This window comes from Pongo abelii, chromosome 1 (assembly GCF_028885655.2).
Source record: "Pongo abelii isolate AG06213 chromosome 1, NHGRI_mPonAbe1-v2.0_pri, whole genome shotgun sequence".
NCBI lineage: Eukaryota > Metazoa > Chordata > Mammalia > Primates > Hominidae > Pongo > Pongo abelii.
Window position 1 is genome coordinate 101029809 of NC_071985.2, and position 21618 is coordinate 101051426.

At 42.9% G+C, this 21618-nt stretch overlaps 1 long non-coding RNA gene and 1 other non-coding gene across 2 annotated transcripts; both read left to right on the forward strand.

Annotated features, from left to right (window-relative positions):
* The first annotated feature begins 4068 nt into the window (after nt 1-4068).
* Nucleotides 4069-19873, forward strand: LOC112133977 (uncharacterized). Its single transcript, XR_008512486.2, has 3 exons — nt 4069-4614; nt 18712-18869; nt 19544-19873. It is a non-coding gene; the product is annotated as an uncharacterized LOC112133977 (long non-coding RNA).
* Nucleotides 4272-4432, forward strand: LOC112130811 (U1 spliceosomal RNA). The gene has a single exon (XR_002913019.2). It is a non-coding gene; the product is annotated as a U1 spliceosomal RNA (small nuclear RNA).
* Nucleotides 19874-21618: the final 1745 nt, after the last annotated feature.

The window sequence follows — 21618 nt, forward strand, 5'->3', positions numbered from 1 at the left end:
ACCAATAACAGGAGCTGAAATTGTGGCAATAATCAATAGCTTACCAACCAAAAAGAGTCCAGGACCAGATGGGTTCACAGATGAATTCTACCAGAGGTACAAGGAGGAGCTGGTACCATTCCTTCTGAAACTATTCCAATCAATAGAAAAAGAGGGAATCCTCCCTAACTCATTTTATGAGGCCAGCATCATCCTGATACCAAAGCCTGGCAGAGACACAACAAAAAAAGAGAATTTTAGACCAATATACTTGATGAACATTGATTCAAAAATCCTCAATAAGATACTCGCAAACAGAATCCAGCAGCACATCAAAAAGCTTATCCACCATGATCAAGTGGGCTTCATCCCTGGGATGCAAGGCTGGTTCAATATACGCAAATCAATAAATGTAATCCAGCATATAAACAGAACCAAAGACAAAAACCACATGATTATCTCAATAGATGCAGAAAAGGCCTTTGACAAAATTCAACAACCCTTCATGCTAAAAACTCTCAATAAATTAGGAATTGATGGGACGTATCTCAAAATAATAAGAGCTATTTATGACAAACCCACAGCCAATATCGTACTGAATGGGCAAAAACTGGAAGCATTCCCTTTGAAAACTGGCACAAGACAGGGATGTCCTCTCTCACCACTTCTATTCAACATAGTGTTGGAAGTTCTGGCCAGGGCAATTAGGCAGGAGAAGGAAATCAAGGGTATTCAATTAGGAAAAGAGGAAGTCAAATTGTCCTTGTTTGCAGATGACATGATAGTATATCTAGAAAACCCCATTGTCTCAGCCCAAAATCTCCTTAAGCTGATAAGCAACTTCAGCAAAGTCTCAGGATACAAAATCAATGTGCAAAAATCACAAGCATTCTTATACATCAATAACAGACAAACAGAGAGCCAAATCATGAGTGAACTCCCATTCACAATTGCTTCAAAGAGAATAAAATACCTAGGAATCCAACTTACAAGGGATGTGAAAGACCTCTTCAAGGAGAACTACAAACCACTGCTCAAGGAAATAAAAGAGGATACAAACAAATGGAAGAACATTCCATGCTCATGGGTAGGAAGAATCAATATCATGAAAATGGCCATCCTTCCCAAGGTAATTTACAGATTCAATGCCATCCCCATCAAGCTACCAATGACTTTCTTCACAGAATTGGAAAAAACTACTTTAAAGTTCATATGGAACCAAAAAAGAGCCCGCATCGCCAAGTCAATCCTAAGCCAAAAGAACAAAGCTGGAGGCATCACACTACCTGACTTCAAACTATACTACAAGGCTACAGTAACCAAAACAGCATGGTACTGGTACCGGTACCAAAACAGAGATATAGATCAATGGAACAGAACAGAGCCGTCAGAAATAATGCCACATATCTACAACTATCTGATCTTTGACAAACCTGACAAAAACAAGAAATGGGGAAAGGATTCCCTATTTAATAAATGGTGCTGGGAAAACTGGCTAGCCATATGTAGAAAGCTGAAACTGGATCCCTTCCTTACACCTTATACAAAAATCAATTCAAGATGGATTAAAGACTTAAATGTTAGACCTAAAACCATAAAAACCCTAGAAGAAAACCTAGGCATTACCATTCAGGACATAGGCATGGGCAAGGACTTCATGTCTAAAACACCAAAAGCAATGGCAACAAAAGCCAAAATTGACAAATGGGATCTAATTAAACTAAAGAGCTTCTGCACAGCAAAGGAAACTACCATCAGAGTGAACAGGCAACCTACAAAATGGGAGAAAATTTTCGCAACCTACTCATCTGACAAAGGGCTAATATCCAGAATCTACAATGAACTCCAACAAATTTACAAGAAAAAAACAAACAACCCCATCAAAAAGTGGGCGAAGGACATGAACAGACACTTCTCAAAAGAAGACATTTATGCAGCCAAAAAACACATGAAAAAATGCTCACCATCACTGGCCATCAGAGAAATGCAAATCAAAACCACAATGAGATACCATCTCACACCAGTTAGAATGGCAATCATTAAAAAGTCAGGAAACAACAGGTGCTGGAGAGGATGTGGAGAAATAGGAACACTTTTACACTGTTGGTGGGACTGTAAACTAGTTCAACCCTTGTGGAAGTCAGTGTGGCGATTCCTCAGGGATCTAGAACTAGAAATTCCATTCGACCCAGCCATCCCATTACTGGGTATATACCCAAAGGACTATAAATCATGCTGCTATAAAGACACATGCACACGTATGTTTATTGCAGCATTATTCACAATAGCAAAGACTTGGAACCAACCCAAATGTCCAACAATGATAGACTGGATTAAGAAAATGTGGCACATATACACCATGGAATACTATGCAGCCATAAAAAATGATGAGTTCACGTCCTTTGTAGGGACATGGATGAAACTGGAAATCATCATTCTCAGTAAACTATCGCAAGAACAAAAAACCAAACACCGCATATTCTCACTCATAGGTGGGAATTGAACAATGAGAACACATGGACACAGGAAGGGGAACATCACACTTCGGGGACTGTTGTGGGGTGGGGGGAGGGGGGAGGGATAGCATTGGGAGATATACCTAATGCTAGATGACAAGTTGGTGGGTGCAGCGCACCAGCATGGCACATGTATACATATGTAACTTACCTGCACATTGCGCACATGTACCATAAAACCTAAAGTATAATAATGATGATAATAGTAATAATAATAAAAGAAAAAAAAAAAAGAAAAAAAAAAGAAGCAATTGCAACCTTCTAGGTGAGAAATGACCGTGACCCGGACTTGGGGATGGGCCGTGAAGAGGCAGGGTGGACTCAAGACAGCTATGGGACTGCCACTGGCAGTGATATTTTGGAGAAACTCTAGCAGTTAGTTCTTCCAACACGGTTCCTACAGGTGATGGGATAAAAATAGAAGACAGCGGGGGAAATGATGAGGAGACCTGGAGCACTTTAATTACGATTCAACTCAGCCTGTGCTAGGGCCACAGGGACTCAAAGAGGAGGAAGGAGACACTTCCTCCATGCAAGGAGTCTACGTTTCATTGAAGAAGATGCGTCCAGCATACATGTAACTACAATAAAGGAAAAATATGACAAGAATAATAGAAAAGGCAGAAGGCTCTGAGAAGGAGGCTTGAAGTCACAGTAGGAATTCCACCAGAAGAGAGAAGGGTGGGAACTTCTGAGGGGAGGGAGGAGCAAGAGCAAAGGTGTAAACGTGGTGGTCTGTGGTATGTGCTCAGCTCCTGCTGGGCTCAAGTGTTGCATGTGCAGAGAGAACATTAGCTGGAGACCATCAGGCTGGCCTTGAACACCAGGGGCAGGAGTGGATACTTACTACTCAGCTGTGCACTCCTCTCATGTTCTTTTCTACATTTGTGCAGTTGGATGTCTGTATTATATGTGTGTATTAAAAGTGAACTCTCACTTGGAAAAAAAAAAAAAAAAACTAACATGAGGTAAGCACTAAGGTCTGGAGATGGCTGTGCAAGAGATGACAAAGTCCAACACCATGTGTCCAATCATCTCTTCTCGGGCAGCATATTTTTCTACAATACTGAATTTGGAAAAAAAAAAAACTACAAGATTCATGAAACTGTACAACTATCTTTATAACATTACCAGTGATAAAATCAGTAAGGAAGGCTGGTTTGCAGTCATCTGAGCAGTCTCTTTACTTTCATAAATATGGTTTCTCTCTGATGTTAAACAGCTTCCAATTTCAAGCGGGATGCTACTTCCCAAGGATAAGGACGTGAAGAGAATCAGTTTCTTTTCTAATCCTAAAAGTTATAGTCTGCGAATTAAAAGCCATTATTTGAAGAAGAGTGCCCAGGCTCCATCTGGCCGCCTAAGTTTGCTCCACAACTCAGGCTAGGGACAAGCTTCTTTGGGCGAGAACAGATGCGGGGGCGGGAGGGAAAAAAGGGAGAGGCAGACTTCATTTCCCCTTGCCGGCTGAGACAGTGGGTTGGTCGGCTGAACGGCAGAAAGGCAGACGGAGACTGGGAAAGGCACTGTCGGTGACATCACGGATAGGGCGACTTCTATGTAGATGAGGCAGCGCAGGGGCTGCTGCTTCCCCGCCTGCTGCTTCGCCACGAAGGAGTTCCTGTGGTGGGAGCGGGTTCAGGACCGCTGGTCGCACCTGAGAGTTCCAGCTGTGTGTCAGGGCTAGGAGGGCTAGGGATGCGCGGGGCAATTGATGACCCTGCGTGTAAAGGGTGAGGTGTATGAGGCTGTGGCGGGGCGGAGGTACAGGAGCTCATCCTTACCTGTTAAGAAAGATACCATGATCATGAAAGTGGTTTTTCCAGGATGCTTATTGCTTGCACTCCGTATCTGCTGATCCCTGCGATTTCCCCAAATGTGAGAAACTCGACTGCGTAATGTGTGGTAGTGGGGAACTGCGTTCGCGTTTTCACCTGATTTTTTTGTGCTTTAAAAAGTAGCCTATACGCCAACAGTTATCTTTTTCTTTTGTCGCTTTGTGTCTTGGGTTGCGTCCCAGGTGTTATTCTTACAGCGAAAGGCTGGGGAATAGGAAGTAACGTGTCGACTCGGCCGGAGGAGGAGGAGAAATAAGAAGCGTCAGCTGTTGTAACACAAGGTAACTAGCGTGAAGGCCGCACAGCTTTTCCGTTTCTAGGTGGGGCTGTTTTCTGCAGAGATTGGTTCATGGTCTCTAGTATCTTGGGTTCTCACAATCTGTAAAAATCTTCGTGTTTTTCCCTAGCACCCAGTCACCTTTTATACAGCCTCTGCTTCTAACTGCAGTCCCTACAGGAGTCTGTAGGATTTCTGTGCTAGCGATGAATGTGTTCTCACTCATAGAGCCAGGTAGAAACTACGCAGACGGGCGCTGTTCTTTGGGAAGAAAGCAGGGCCTTTGGGGCTCTTAGTGTCCCCGTTGGGTTGTAGACATAACACGCTTACTTTGTGGAGGGGAACGGCTCTCCCGGAGCCCAGGTGCCCTAACGCAATTCATTGAGGCCCGCAGGTCAGAACCGCAGTCTCACATGTCTTGGCCTAAATGCGCTGCGATCTTCCCTGAAATATAAGGCGGGAAGTTTTATGAGGAGCCGGGTCCAGTTTCCCGACTATCTCCTGCTGCTTACATATCTAGTCTTTCTTCAGACTTCATTTAAGCGACAGCTTCTTGTTTGATATCTCGCTTCCACATCCTACATCCATTGCCAGGCAACTTTCTAGATAGCACCCCGACCCATCCTTCCCACCCGCAAGCAGCCCTTTCCTATTTCTGGCGCCAGTGTCCTCCCCCTCCCTCTTTCTTCAGGCCCTCCCGTATCACCTTCATGCACAGAAAATACTTAGCTCTCTCTCAACCTGCGATTTACACCTCACACGCGTCAGTACCCTGGCAAATTCCCTAAAACCCCTTCTTAAATGGCACTGTAAATTCATCTCTTTTTAACTCCCAGAAGTATCTAATTGGTTTTGTCTCTGCACTACATGAACACTAGTATTCCACTACAGAAGAAAACCCCAGGCCTAGTGATGGCAGTTCTGGGCATTGTGCCAGCCTCTCCCAGGGTATGTTTTCTGACCTCACCTACTTCTGATCAACTGAGGTCAGGAGTTTGAGACCAGACTGACCAACATGGCGAAATTCTGTCTCTACTCAAAAAAAAAAAAAAAAAAAAAAGTAGCTGGGCGTGGTGGTGTGTGTGAACCCGGGAGGCGGAGGTTGCAGTGAGCCCAGATCGGGCCATTGCACCCCAGCCTGGGCGACAGAGCGAGACTCTGTCTCAAAAAAAAAAAAAAAAAAAAAAAATTAGTTCATCTGAGACATATTATTGGAGACAGTAGAATCCTACATCCAACAGGCACTTGGTGCAGATCTGAACCCACTGAGCTATTGGCTCATGTTCCCTCTGTTCTATTAAGTATCATGAGCAGAAATTGAGCTCTTTGGCTTTTACCCACTAAGTATGGCTATAGGACAAGTCTCTCTCTCTCTCTCTCATTATTGCATCATTATTTTTTGCCATCAGTGTGGGTTTTTGGTTTTGATGTTATGAAGTGAATTTCTGGGGACAATCTCTGTTGGGTCATGTTGATAAGGATCCAGTCCCTGTTTGGACAGCTAATCTGGTCTGTGAGTCTTTTTTATTATCTATTTATTGTCCTGAGAATAATGGTATTTCCTGATATTTGAGACTGCAGCAATGATAAGTTGTTCATATCTTGTCTTTCCAATGTTTGCTAAAAGTTTTATTGGCCCAATAGTTGTCAATATCTGCAAGAGTGGCGTCTCTGTTACAAGAGTTATCTGACTACTCCATGTCCCCCCTCCCATCCAACTTCGTTCCATAGGAGCTCTTGGCTTTAACAAATTTATTATATCTAAAAGACATCTTAGTACAGGAAGAAAACTAAATCTATAGCATGTAAGGAGCAGTTTTCTTTGATTGGTATATTCAGGTTTCTAACCATCTGAAAAATTCAAATACATGTCCTTTAAGGATTAAGTTTAAACCACACTACAGAAAGGAGAGAAAAGATTTATATGATCACATATAAGCAATGGAATCAGCAATATGAGCACTTTTCACAACTCTACAAATCAAATTTAATAATCTCCAGAACATTAAGGAAGTTCAGCCCTTAATGAAAATGAATGGAAAGAAATTATTCACCCACTGTTAAATGCCCTGGAAAGAGAATGTCCTGCCGGACTCAAAAGGGTATCACAATATTACTCAGATTTTTCAGCAATGAAGGCCCTCCAAGGATCTAATGATGTTAATATTTTCAGTTTATTTCCTTCACTGATAAACATTGTTAATAGATACCATTGCCTCTGTTTTCACCTTAAGTGATGTTACTTAGCAAAATTTGTTTCTTTAGAATGCCCCCTAGTTTGGTGGAAGGAATTTTCCTGCCTTATGAATATAGGATATTTTCTCATGAAACAAATTGGCATACTTTTTCAGTGAAGTGAATAGACAAATTAGGTCTCTAAAATTTTAAAGGAGTCACCGCCCCAATTATCTTAGGAACAATAATAATCACTTACATAAAATTAAAATAAGAAAATTAAGCCAGGTATGGTGGCTCATAGCTGCAATCCCAGCACTTTAGGAGGCTGAGGAGGGAGGATCAATTGAGGTTAGGAGTTGAAGACCAGCCTGGGCAACATAGTGAAACCCCTGTCTCTACAAATTTTTAACTATTAGCTAATTTTTTTAAAGTTGGCCGGGCATGATAATGCATGACTGTAATCTCAGCTACTAGGGAGACTGAGGCAGGCTGCAGTGAACTATGATTGCACCACTGCCCTCCAGCCTCAGTGAAAGAGTAAGACTCCCAACTCAAAAAAAAAAATAAAATAAAATAAAATAAAAAGAAAGAAAATTAAGAATTTGTTGAAAATTGTTTTACTACAATGCTAGGCTGCATGTCTTGTGCCTGTACTCTCAGCAACTCAACAGGCTGAGGCAGAAGGATTGCTTTAGGCCAGCAGGTGGAGACCAGCCTGGGCAACAGGGCAAGACCCCATCTCTAAAAAAATGCAAGGCAAGCTGAACCAGGAGGATTGCCTGAGCCCAGAAGTTCCAAGTTGGTCTGCTACGATTGCCCTGCTGCACTCTAGCCTGGATAACAGAGCAAGACACTGTCCCTTATTTTTTATTTCATTTTACTTTTTTACTACTTATGCTTATTTATTCATTTATTTTTGAGGCAGAGTCTTGTTCTGTAGCCCAGGCTAGAGTGCAGTAGTGCGATCTCAGCTCACTGCAAGCTCCGCCTCCCAGGTTGAAGCTATTTCCCTGCCTCAGCCTTCAGAGTAGTTGGGATTACAGGCACATGCCACCATGCCCAGCTAATTTTTATAGTTTTAGTAGGGACAGAGTTTCACCATTTTTTCCAGGCTGGTCTCAAACTCCTGACCTCAAGTTATGCACCTGTCTTAGCATCCCAAAGTGCTGGGATTACAGGTGTGAGCCACCTCGCCCAGCCTACTTATGCTTGAAATGTAAGGTTTCAGTAGGGAAAAATTTTCTTCTGAAATTTCTAACATGAAAAAATAATAGATTTAGCTGTAGATTAAATTAATGGTCTTGATAGTTTGGTACAATAAAATAAATGAAATGAAGTTGATAGAGAGGAATCTTTGATGCTTTTGAACAATTTAAATAATGTAAATATTTAATATATAAAGACATAAAAAATTCATTATGTTATTATTTTTTTAATTTGTTTTATTTTTTTTTTGAGATGGAGTCTCACTCTGTTGCCTAGGCTGAAGTGCAGTGGTGCAATCTCAGCTCACTGCAACTTCTGCCTCCTGGGTTCAAGTGATTCTCCTGCCTCAGCCTCCTGAGTAGCTGGGATTACAGGCGCACACCACCACACCTGGCTAATTTTTGTATTTTTAGTAGACACGGGGTTTCACCATGTTGGTCCAGCTGGTCTTGAACTCCTGACCTTGTGATCTGCCCGCTACGGCTTCCCAAAGTGCTGGGATTACAGGCGTGAGCCACTGCACCCAGCCCATTACATTATTTTTTAAAAATCAGTGTGACTCTTTTGACAAATTAGAATGGTTTAATGATCTTGGTTAGGCTGGGTGCAGTGGCTCATGCCTGTAATCCCAGCACTTTGGGAGCCCAAGGTCAGGAGTTTGAGACCAGCCTGGCCAACATGGTGAAACCCTGTCTCTACTAAAAATACAAAAATTAGCTAGGCATGGTTGTGGGCTCCTGTAATCCCAGCTACTCAGAAGGCTGAGGCAGGAGAATTGCTTGAACCAGGGAGGCAGAAGTTGCAGTGAGCCAAGATTGTGCCACTGCACTCCAGCCTGGGTGACAGAGTGAGACTCTGTCTCAAAAAAAAAAAAAAAGTATAAAAAATTAAAATTATGTGTTCAAGTAAATTAAATACATAACAATGAAAAGGAGGCCTAGCATGACTAACTGCATTTTGCTCCTAACCCTTCCTACCCTGTGATGATATCTTTCAGGCTAACTGCTTTTTCTTATTTCTGCAGATAGGCCCCTCCCAAGCTATCTATGGGAGGGATTTAGCTTACAGTTTAACTTTAAAGCACAGATGATCATAATCCCTTCCCCAAACTGACTCCTGAGAAGATAAAGAGGTTGTATGCACAAGTAACAGTGTTATGTTGAAGATTTATAAGAGCATTGTGACCTGACAAAAGACAAAGAATTTTCACCATCCCCTTTGGCTCTCACTGCAGCCCATAAGTCTGTCATTGTCAGACCTCTTCACCTCAACCACCTCCTTCTTCCTACCTTCCCTAAAGTACAAGGAGCCTGAAAATCGTATTAATTTCAGATGGTTCTTTAGAATATTAGTTCACCATCTCTTCAGTTTGGTGGCTGGCTGGAATAAAGTCACCTTCCCTGCCCCTACACCTTGTCCCTGGACTTACTGGCTGTCATGTAGCAAGCGGTGAGTGCAGTGAGCTGAGATCACACCACTGCACTCCAGTCTGGGTGACATAGTGAGACCCTGTCTCAAAAAAAAAAAAAAAAAAAAAAAAAAAAGGGAGCGAAATTTGGTTTTACAACCAGACAAATTAAATGGGAGACTTACTTCCAATGAGACCTAGAAATTTCTAAATTTCTAAAATTTCTAAAAGAACTGAGAAAATTGCCTCCATTGAGGAAGTAAGCTGAAGGAAGCAAACTGACATTTTCTGAATTGAGAAATATTGAGGAGGCTTTGTCTCTTTTGCCTCCAACTGCTCCTTTTCCTCCTGCCCCTGCACCTGCATAGTCTTTCTTACCTGAGCCTTCCTGTCTTGACTTGCCTCTTCTTCCATTACCATCACCTGAGGAAAGTCCCCAGGGCTCTGGCCCCTTCCCTGAAACTTCTGTTCTGACAGCCCCTTTCAAGGTAAAACCCAAACCCACAGGAAGAGGGGAGCCTACCATTGTGTATACCGCTTCACCAAAACGTGAATTAAGATTATAAAGGACTTCCCTGATCTAAATTTAAATACATTTCGCTCTTCTGTTTCTAAAGCAGGCTCCAAGATCCCACAGGGTTTGGCAAAAAATTTGAATTAACTGTTGAAATCTTTGAGCCCAAATATTCTGACCTTTATCAATTAATTCACATGATGGTGAAGAAGGCAAGGCCACTAACTGGTTGCAAAAGGCAAATTGGAAGGATTTTCAAAAAGAGACTGAAGCAGAACATGAAAGGTTCACATTTTAGCCAAATATCTCCATGTTGCCATTCCCCAGGTCCTTCCTAAAAATATAGATTGGAGGCTAATTCAGCAATGTACTAAAAAGCCAGACAAATCTGTCTTTGCTTACTCAAAATGGTTTGAGAGCCAGGCATGGTAGCTCATGGCTGAAATCCCAGCAATTTGGGAGGCCGAGGCAGGTGGATCACTTGAGGTAAGGAGTTCGAGACTGGCCTGCCAACATGGTGAAACCCTGTCTCTACTAAAAATACAAAAATTAGCCAGGTGGCTACTCAGGAGGCTGAAGGAAAAGAATCACTTGAACCCGGGAGACAGATGTTGCAGTGAGCTGAGATCCTGCCACTGCAATAGAGCCTGGGCAACACAGCAAGACTCCATCTTAAAAAGAAAAAAAAAAGAAAAATAAATTAGCAGGGTAGTAGAAATATAATGCACACGAGAATGACAATCTGTATTCCAGAATAGTAAGGGAACCTATTCCATTAGGGAGCCAACTGAAAACATCAAATCCCAGTTCACACCCCAGGGTGTGGTGTCACGCACCTGTAGTCCCAGCTACTTGGGAGGATTAGTAAGGAGGTTTGCTTGAATTTGTGAGATCAAGGCAGAAGTAAACCCTGATCATGCCACCGCACTCCAGCCTGGGTGGCAGTGAGACCTTGTCTCAAAAACAAACAAACAAACAAAAAACCCCACAAAACCAAGCAACAACAACAAATTGTCATATCACTCTGAAATGACAGTGGCAAACATCACTTTGCTATTGGAAAATTAAAAGGAAAACACTCCCTCTTGCTATCAACCTGGCCCCTTGCTCTAACATGTCTGACCCATGGTTTAAAATGCCCAAAAGCTGATGTACTCAAATTATAGTACACTTACCTGTTCTGCACCAGCATTTATTTTTGTCTGGAGGAGATCACCATCCATGGTCCTGTAAATGTCTAACAGCATGGAATGATGAAGGGCAGTGTCTTTTAGGATATTTGGATATATATATATATGTGTATATATATATATCTTCTTCAGAGATATATATATTTATATGTATATATCTTCTTCAGAGATATATATATTTATATGTATATATCTTCTTCAGAGATATATATATTTATATGTATATATCTTCTTCAGAGATATATATATTTATATGTATATATCTTCTTCAGAGATATATATATTTATATGTATATATCTTCTTCAGAGAGATATATATTTATATATATATCTTCTTCAGAGAGATATATATTTATATATATATCTTCTTCAGAGAGATATATATTTATATGTATATATCTTCTTCAGAGAGATATATATTTTTATGTATATATCTTCTTCAGAGAGATATATATTTATATGTATATATCTTCTTCAGAGAGATATATATTTATATGTATATATCTTCTTCAGAGAGATATATATTTATATGTATATATCTTCTTCAGAGAGATATATATTTATATATATATATCTTCTTCAGAGAGATATATATTTATATATATATATCTTCTTCAGAGAGATATATATTTATATATATATATCTTCTTCAGAGAGATATATATTTATATATATATATCTTCTTCAGAGAGATATATATTTATATATATATCTTCTTCAGAGAGATATATATTTATATATATATATCTTCTTCAGAGAGATATATATTTATATATATATATCTTCTTCAGAGAGATATATATTTATATATATATATCTTCTTCAGAGAGATATATATTTATATATATATATCTTCTTCAGAGAGATATATATTTATATATATATCTTCTTCAGAGAGATTATATATTTATATATATCTTCAGAGAGATATATATTTTTATATCTTCTTCAGAGAGATATATATTTATATATTTATATCTTCTTCAGAGAGATATATATTTATATATATATCTTCTTCAGAGAGATATATATTTATATATATATATCTTCTTCAGAGAGATATATGTTTTTATATATATATCTTCTTCAGAGATATATATGTTTTTATATATATATCTTCTTCAGAGATATATATGTTTTTATATATATATCTTCTTCAGAGATATATATGTTTTTATATATATATCTTCAGAGATATATATGTTTTTATATATATATCTTCAGAGATATATATGTTTTTATATATATATCTTCAGAGATATATATGTTTTTATATATATATCTTCTTCAGAGATATATATGTTTTTATATATATCTTCTTCAGAGATATATATGTTTTTATATATATATCTTCTTCAGAGATATATATGTTTTTATATATATATCTTCTTCAGAGATATATATGTTTTTATATATATATCTTCTTCAGAGATATATGTTTTTATATAAATATATGTATTTTTATAAAAAATATATAAATATATATATATTTCTGAAGAAACACAACATTGGGTGAGTTCCCTCAAACTTTTCACTAGTCTTGACCACTGCTCTATTTTGGATAGAGATTTTGTGGGGCAAAACCTGAGAATTATCTGCCTGGCTATCAAGAAGATAGCTCCTTGCATTTCTGGGGACAAACACTTTGCTTCAAGGGACTGTTTCCTCCCAGGATTACAAATCTTTTTGTAACCTCAGGAAACATTGCTGATGAAAATCAGGCATGGTGGCTCTGGCCTGTAATCCCAGTGACTCCACGGCTGAGGCAGGAGGATCACTTAAGCCCAGGAGTTCAAGGCTGCAGTGAGCTGTGATGGCACAACTGCACTCCAGCCTGGGCCACAGAGCCAGACACTGTCTCTGAAAGAAAAAGAAAGAAAAACACTGCTGTTGAAACTGCAGCCTCTTTTGCAGCTCAATAAAAAGCTATTTATTCACTGGCTAAGGTTGTAGTAGATAATCACATCACTTTAGATGACATATTTAGCTGAGCAGGGAGATGTATGTGTGGTGGCAAATACCTTTTGTTGCATATACATAAATATTTCCCATGCAGTAGAGACGGGGTTTCACCATGTTAGTCAGGCAGGTCTCGAACTCCTGACCTCAGGTGATCCACCCTCCTCGGCCTCCCAAAGTGCTGGGATTACAGGTGTGAGCCACCAGCCGTCCCGGCGAAGAAGAGAACTTTTATGAGGAGTGTGAGCCTTTTCAAATTCTCAGGCCCAGAGAGGCATTACATTAAGATAGCAACCACATTCTGCTTCCTTTTTGTACAATACTGTATTTGAAAAACAAAAAACCAAACCTACAAGATTCATGAAATTGGACAACTTTCTTTATAACACTACTACTGGTAAAACCAGTAAGGATGGCTGGTTTGCCTCTCTAGTTTCATAGATATGATTTCTTCCTGATATTGAAGGGCTTCCAAATTTAAGTGGAATGCTATTTCACAAAGATAACCAGGTTTGAAAGGAACCAGTTTTCTTTGTAATCCTAAACGTTCTAGTCTGCGAATTAAAAGCCTTTATTTGAAGATGGGTGCACAGGCTTCCAGCTGGCCGCCAGAAGGGTCCGCCGCAGGGCACAGGTTAAGTAGTCACTTCTTTGGGACAGACTAGATGCGGGGTCTCGGCACACCTCCCCAAAGGACAAGGGGGGAGGGAAAGGAGGGACAGGCAGACGTCACTTCCCCCGCCTGCTCCTGCAGCATGTTGATCGGCTGAGTGGCGGAGGGTGGGTGGAAGAACAGAAGGGGACTGGGAAAGGCACTGTGGGTGACATCACCGATAGGGCATTTCTGTGTAGATGAGGCAGCGCAGGGCTGCTGCTTCGCCAGGGAGGATTTCCCATGCTGTAGGAGCAAGTCCAGGACCGCTGGCTGGATGTGAGAGTCCCAGCTGTGTGTTAGGGCTAGGAGGGCTTGGGGTGGTTGGGGATAGGCGGGGGTGGTTCTCGGGGCTAGTGACTCTGTGTGTAAAGGGTGAGGCGTATGGAGCTGTGGCAGGGCGGAGGTATGTGGACTGCCACTTATCTGGCAGGGGAAATCCTATGATTACCAAAGTGATTCGTTCTAAGGTTGAGGCTCATCCATTGCACTCCAAATGTGCTGTTCTCTTGTTGTTTCCCCTAATGTGTGAAGCTCAGCTGCATAACTGAGCTTCACAGTACTTGACTTACTCCAAGACCAGCAATAGATAGAACCCTAGCAGATCCTTGATAACACTGTCTGAAAAGCCAGAGCCCCAAGGAATGAGTTCCAGAGACTGTCTCTACACAGTCCACCCCTAGCACGGATAAGGATAAGAGGAAAAAACAACAAATGCCTTTACTACCTTCTCTTTCCCCCTTACCATTTCTGGTTTTGTAAGTTCCTGATTTCCTTTCAGTGCAGCTGCAAGGTCACCAGCTATGCTTGCGTTGCAAGACCTGTCAGTTTGATTAACTGCCTTTCTGCTTCTGTAAGCCCTCTAGCCTGTCCAGCGAGTTTCGTGCCAGCAAATTCCCATGACGCAGTTCAAACTAGCCAACCCCCTTTCAGAAGAGTGTATAAAAGTCAAACCTTGGCCATGCACGGTGGCTTACGCCTGTAATCCCAGCACTTTGGGAGGCCGAGGTGGGTGGATCACGAGGTCAGGAGACTGAGACCATCCTGGCTAACACAGTGAAACCCTGTCTCTACTAAAAATACAAAAAAATTAGCCAGGCGTGGTGGCAGCCACATGTAGTCCCAACTACTCAGGAGGCTGAGGCAGGAGAATGGCGTGAACCCAGGAGGCGGAGCATGCAGTGAGCCGAGATCATGCCACTGCACTCCAACCTGGGTGACACAGTGAGACTCCGCCAAAAAAAAAAAAAAGAAAAAGTCAAGCCCTGTCTTTGTTCGAGGCTCAGGCTTCGGATGTTAATTCACTAGGCCTGAGTGCACTCAAAATCCTCATGTTCCACCCATTGGTCTCTCTGGTCTCCTGATTCCTGCAACAGTAGTGGGGGACTGTGTTCGCACTTTCCCCTGGTCTTTCATGGTATGAATAATAGCTTTTTTTTTTCTCCTATAGTCGCAGGCTTGGTCTCAGTGATTGTATGGTGTGGTCAGCTGTTTTTGTTTTTGTGAGACCTTGTTTTCTTGTTTACTCTCCTGGGACAGATGTCTGTAGTCAATTGTTTCCTTGGGAGGCAAATTTCAGTCTCTGTGGGTAGGTCTCTCACGTTAGCTGTGGTGGTATTTGGCAGGCGGAGCTCAGGGATCTAGGCTTCCCTGCTTTGTAGATTGCTCAATGGTTCCCAGGGCCCACTGGCTTTTAACACCACTTGAAAACCTCAGTGTTTTTCTGCTGTCCTCAGAATCAGCTCTTACACAGCCTCTTTTTGTTTGTTTGTCTTTTTCCCTGAGACAGAGTCTCATTGTATCCGGTGGGATCTTGGTTCAAGCAATCCTCCCACCTCAGCCTCTGGAGTAGCACAGGCACGAGCCACCAGGGCTGGTTAATTTCTGTTTTTGTTTTTGTTGTTATTGTTTTGTTTTTTTAAGAGTTGAAGTTTTGCCATGTTGCCCAGGTTGGTCTCCAACTCCTGGACTCAAGTGATCCTCCCTGCCCTGGCCTTCTAAACTGCTGAGATTACAGGTGTGATCCATCACACCTGGACAGCCCCTACTTTTCACCATAGCATTCACGGGAGTTTGTAGGATTTCTGTGCTGGGGGAAATGTGTACTCAGCTCATAGAGCCAAGTAGAAATTGTACTTGGAACTGGTGCCATTGGGTTGTAGACATAACACGCTTGCTCTTTGTATGGGAAGGGCTTTACTGGTGCCCTGGTGCCCCTGTGCAGGGCATCCAGGCCTTCAGGTCAGAATGGCAGTCTCACCTATGTGTCCGTATAATACACAGCAATTCTCCCTGGAATATAAGATGAGAGGTCTTGTGAGGTTCCTACAAGTAAGAAGACAAATTTCCCTGCAGTTTATATTGACAAAATTCAAACTTAATAATAACAGCCCAATCTCTTAGATGACAAGTGTCCTTTACATTGGCTGGAACTTCCCTGCTTGCCTCAGCTCCCCTGTGCAGGTGCAGTCCTTGCTTCCCTCCACACATGTCATTTCCTCCCTGCTTTCTCCAAAAGAGAGAGACAGTGGTTCTGCTGGACCACAGTGCTCAAGGCCTTCCAGGGTGAAAAATCTCAGAATGAGTTGTCCTGTTCTGTCTGTACCTCACAACTGACCTAGAAATGGTCTTTGGGGGAAATGGTCACCAGAGCTGGGGCCTGGGTACTAGGCCAGGTTGCCCCGCAGGAGGGGAAGCACTCAGGGTTAAAGGGGGCCAAGCACCAAGACCTCAGCATCCTCAACCTCCAAAAGGACTTAGACAGATGCAGAAACCGAGACAGGGTTCCTTTTTCAAGGAAAGAGACTTTTGAGGAAGACCCCAGGGCTCTGAGCCAAAATCCAGATTTTTCCCCATCTGCAGCTTAATTCTACCTTAGTTGGTGCAACTTCATCCTTCCCCTACGCTCAGGACAAAAAACAGTTCTTCTATAAGCTGGTCATTCTCTGGCCCCATACATCCTATTGGTCAGAAAATTATGTTTTTTCCTTGGTTAACTGCAGACTTTGGTCTGCACAATCTTTTTCTTTCTTGGTCTGAAAACCACCCAATGGTCTCCAATGTAGCTTTTTTGGATAAACCTGGAAATGGACTCTTCTGGTCTTACAGCTTGAAACTTAATATTTGTTTTATCTGAGTTCCTTCCTCAGGAAACGACCTTCAAGCCTCTCAAAAAAGCTATCAAGGAACTGAAATTCATCCAGACAATGAGATGCTGGGACCCCTCATTCATCATGATTGCTTCCTTGTTCCTCCCTAGTTTCTGTTTTCTTACACATTGTTACATTTCTTCCCTGCCATCTAAACCTCTAGTTTTGATTGGTCCGGGAGATGGATTTGAGACTGAGTTCACATCTCCCCCACTGCAGCACCCTATTAAAGCCCCTTCCTTTGCAAAATCATCTCAGTGATTGGCTTTCTGTGCAGCAAGCAGCAGGAATCCCAGATCTCTGAATGTTGGCAAAGGAGTCTCCTGATAAAGGCAGGATGGATTCTACTGACTGACATCAAAATGATCAGACATTTGAAAGCCTTAACCTCGGGGTCAGGATTTGGGCCACCTTGCACTTTTTCTTTGTGCCTGCCCATCAAAATCAGCCTAGCCAGGCCTGTCTTCAAGGCCCAGGGGTAGGGCCAGATCCTCCTGACGCTTCTTAACGCTTCTCCCACCAAGTCGGCAGCCACCCTTTCCCTGTGACCTGCAGAGAAGCTTCAGGGGGCATTTATTCAATTTGCTAGGAGCCCACGAGGCACAGGTACATGGTGACTCTGTGGTTCCCATTGCGCCCTCCGCCCTCTTTTGTCCTTTTGCTGTCTCCTGCAGGTGGTAACATTCTGGGTGAGCTTGGGCACCAAAGACACCCAGGCAGGGAGCGTAGAGAAGGGCACCAGCCCCTTAGGTCCTGCACATTAGGGATCCCAAAAAGGTCTTGAAGAAACAGAAAGGGAGCATTGGGTGTAGATCAAAGGGAAAGAAAGAAATCCTAGGAGATTTCCTCTCTGAAGGCACCGAGTTCTGGTCTCCATTGGAGACCAAAGCAGATAACTTTGCCCTGACTCCTAGTGAGGAAGCCACGCTTTGTCCTCTCCTGTTTAGTGCTTGATCCTGTAGCACTTGATTGTCTCTCCCGGGCTTTCTATGGATTCCAGAGTTGCAACTGAGAAGTTTGTTTTTAATGCACTTTTACTGAAGTAAGAGTATTTTAGCTCAGGCGCGGTGGCTCATGCCTGTAATCCCAACAGTTTGGGAGGCCAAGGTGGGCAGATTACTTGAGGTCAGGAGTTCGAGACCAGCCTGGCCAACATGGTGAAACTCTGTCTCTACTAAAAATACAAAAATTAGCCGGGTGTGTTGGCACTGGCCTGTAGTCCCAGCTACTCACGAGGCTGAGGCAGGAGAATCCTGTGAACATGGGAAGTGGAAGTTGCAGTGAGCTGATCTCAAAAAAAAAAGTATTTTACAATCTTTTGGCAAAGGAAATGATTTCTGACAGGTTTTGCACTTAAGACATTCAGGTGTGAGGAAAACATGAAAACCGCTATGCTAGGGCAAGCAAATGCTGTTGAGAATGCCTCACAAACACAAATTGCACGTCAGCAGGTAGGTTTGACCCTCAGGTTGGGCACATTTTACTTTAAGTGCACTGTTGGTGGAACTTAAGATGAATCTAGGACATTCACAATGTATGTATGTGTGTGTGTGTGTATATATATGAGAGACAGGGTCTTGCTATCTTGCCCACACTGGTCTCCAACTCTGGGCCTCAAGTGATCTTCCTGTGTCTGCCTCCCAAAGTGCTGGGACTATAGGCATGAACCACCTTGTCCAGCCTATTTTAATGTTTTTAATTTAAATACACATTCCAAAAATTGTATAACAAGTACAGGAAGCCCACTTTATGCCAGTTTTACAAAAACAAAGTGGCAACATCCTAAAGTACTGAAAGAAATAAAGTTTTCCTAGAATTCTATGTCAAAATGAAAAATCTTTCCAGAATGTGACTGAAATGAGGACATTTAAAGACATACAAAAAATGAAGGAATTCAGCAACCCACACTGCAAGAAATGCAAAAGGATTCCTCCAGGCCTAAGGATAAGGAAACCAGACAGAAAACTGGATCTACTCAAAGAAATGGAGACTACTGGAAATTGGTATGTACATAGTTAAATATATATGTTCTTATTATATAAATCTTTTAAAATAATTTGACCGATTAAACAAAAGCAATAATAATGGATTCTGGGGTTTGTAACATGTCTAAAATCAAATTACATAACAACACTAGCATAATGGCCAGAAGGGGAGGTATAATGTCACTTGATGGCACTGATAAAGATGTATTCTGGAAACCCGAAAGCCATCACTGAAAAAGCAAAAGCAGGGAAAGAAGCTAGGGAGCTGTGGACCGGACGAAAGAAAGAGTTATAGATAATAAGCCAAGAAAGGAAAGAAAATGGAATGATATAAAAACCATGTAAACACTATGCTGGAGCAACTGCTCTCCAGGCCTCTACCCTATAGAAATACACCAGTGGCCAATGAGAAGTGTACAAGAATGATGACTGCAGCGTTATTTGTAACCATAAAATAATAGAGCCAATGTACTTTCAAAGATATATGAAAAGGGTTTTATTTATTTAACAAACACAAACAATTGTACAAACAAAGGAAGCAAGTCCTTTGCCAAAAGAAACACAGAGGGTCATGATGATGCTACTCCTCCAGGGATTTCAGGGTTCCCAGATGCCTAGTTTTCTGTCTAGTTCTTCTGGAAGATGTTATTCTTGGGGAGCTATTCTGTGTTCTCTCTCAATTTTCCCCTCAGTTCCTCCCTATTCTGCTTCAACAACAACAACAAAAAACAATTCTCACCTCCAGAAGATCCAGCCTGTGCCTCTGCAAGAGGCTTTCAGGAGGTCTGGATGTCTGGTCTACCCCTCCCCGGCGGCTTCTTTCCCTGCTTTTACTTTTCCCTTCCCCCGCTCCTGCCCTTCTGCCTCAGGACCCAACCACCGCCCAGCTGAACCCCAGGGGATGCCGAGAAATCAACGTGAATAAACGCTTTGAAAAAAGAACTTCCCCATGGAAAAATCTCATGATTTCTATTCTTGGGGTTCTTCAAGCGACTAAAAGCTAAAAGCGACGATGGCCCCCGGGAGGTCGAGGCTGCAGTGAGCCGTGTTTGCACCACTGCTCTCCAGCCTGGGCGACCAAGCGAGACCCCATCTCAAAAGCAAAACAAAACTTCCCCGTGGAAAAATATTTCATGATTTCCATTTTCAGGGCCCTTCAAAGGACTAAAAGCTAAAGGGGCGATGGATTAATTCAACAAGTCCTAGTCGTGCGCCCTGGTGAGTGCCAGACCCTGCTCGCCGCGAGGGGACCCACGAGCGACCCTCACCACAATCCCTGCTCTGCTGGAGCCCCGGTGCGGGACACAGGACGGAAGATGGCAGCGGAAGTTCCGCAGCGGCCTCGAAAGTGACTGGGCAGGATGGGCAGAGGCTCCCTCACTGGGTGAATGCTGCGCAAAGAACGGGAAGGGCCATCCTGGGAGCCCACTGGGCATTCAGCTTCCCTTAGGCCCCCAGGCGGCTCAGGTCCAGGTCGGGGCCGGGGCGTTTCCGGGGGCTTATAAAGCAGGCTAGGGGCAAGGTCGTCCTGGTTCCAGAATCTCCCAACCTGCGGGTCTCCAACGAGACCAACACGATTCACCACTGTAATCTCTCTGGTTTTCCAAGGCCTTGCACAGTCCTACTGTCTGGTGGGCTCTGAGGATGGGAGGGTTGGGGAGTGTTTGGTGAGTGCATCCTTCCTATAGCGCCCAGAAGAAGGTACACTACGTGTCTCTGTGGCACAATCGGTTAGCGCCTTCGGCTGTTAATCTAAAGGTTGGTGGCTAGAACCCACTGAGGGATGGCTGCTGCTCCAAGCCTGCTCCAGACTTTTTTTTTTTCTGAGACAGAGTCTTGCTCTGTCGCCAGGCTGGAGTGCAGTGGGGCGGTCTCGGCTCACTGCAACCTCCGCCTCCCGGGTTCAGGCGATTCCCTTGCCTCAGCCTCCCGAGTAGCTGGGACTACAGGCGCGCGCTACCCCGCCCGGCTAATGTTTTGTATTTTAGTAGAGAGAGAGGTTTCACCTTATTGGCCAGGATGGTCTGGATCAGCTGACCTCGTGATCCGCCCGCCTCGGCCTCCCAAAGTGCTGGGATTACAGGTGTGAGCCACTGCGCCAAGCCGCCTGCTCCAGCTTTTAAAGCGTTCATGCATTATCGATCACTAGATAAACGGGGGAGATTATATCTTCCCAGAGTCCTAAGCCACTAGGGTTGTGTCTCTGTGGCACAATCAGTTGTCGCATCCGAAAGACCTAGCTAACTTTTGTATTTTTGTAGAGAAAGGGTTTCATTATGTTGCCCAGGCTGGTCCCCAAACTCCTGGGCTCAGGCACCTCCGAGGTCTCCCAAAGTGCTAGGATTACAGGCATGAGCCACTGCACCCGGCCTTATATAATGCTTCTAATTTCAGCACATTCAGCAAACTTATCTTCTGTGGGAAAGGTACCAAATCATATTCCAATTTATTTCTCAACTCTAATAATGACCTTTTCTTCATTTACTTGCCGACACAACAAATTTTCTCCCCCCCTCCCTTTTTTTTTGAGACTACGTATCACTCTGTCACCCAGGATGGAGTGCAGTGGCGTGATCTCAGCTCACTGCAAACTCACCGCCCATCCCTGCCACCCTGGCTCTAGTGATCCTCCAGAATAGCTGGAACTACAGATGTGCACCATCAAATCCTACTTCTTTTTTTTTTTTTTTTTTTGAGATAGGGTCTTGCAATGTTGCCTGGGTTGGCCCCAGGAACCCCAACTTCTGGGCTCAGGACATTCGCCTGC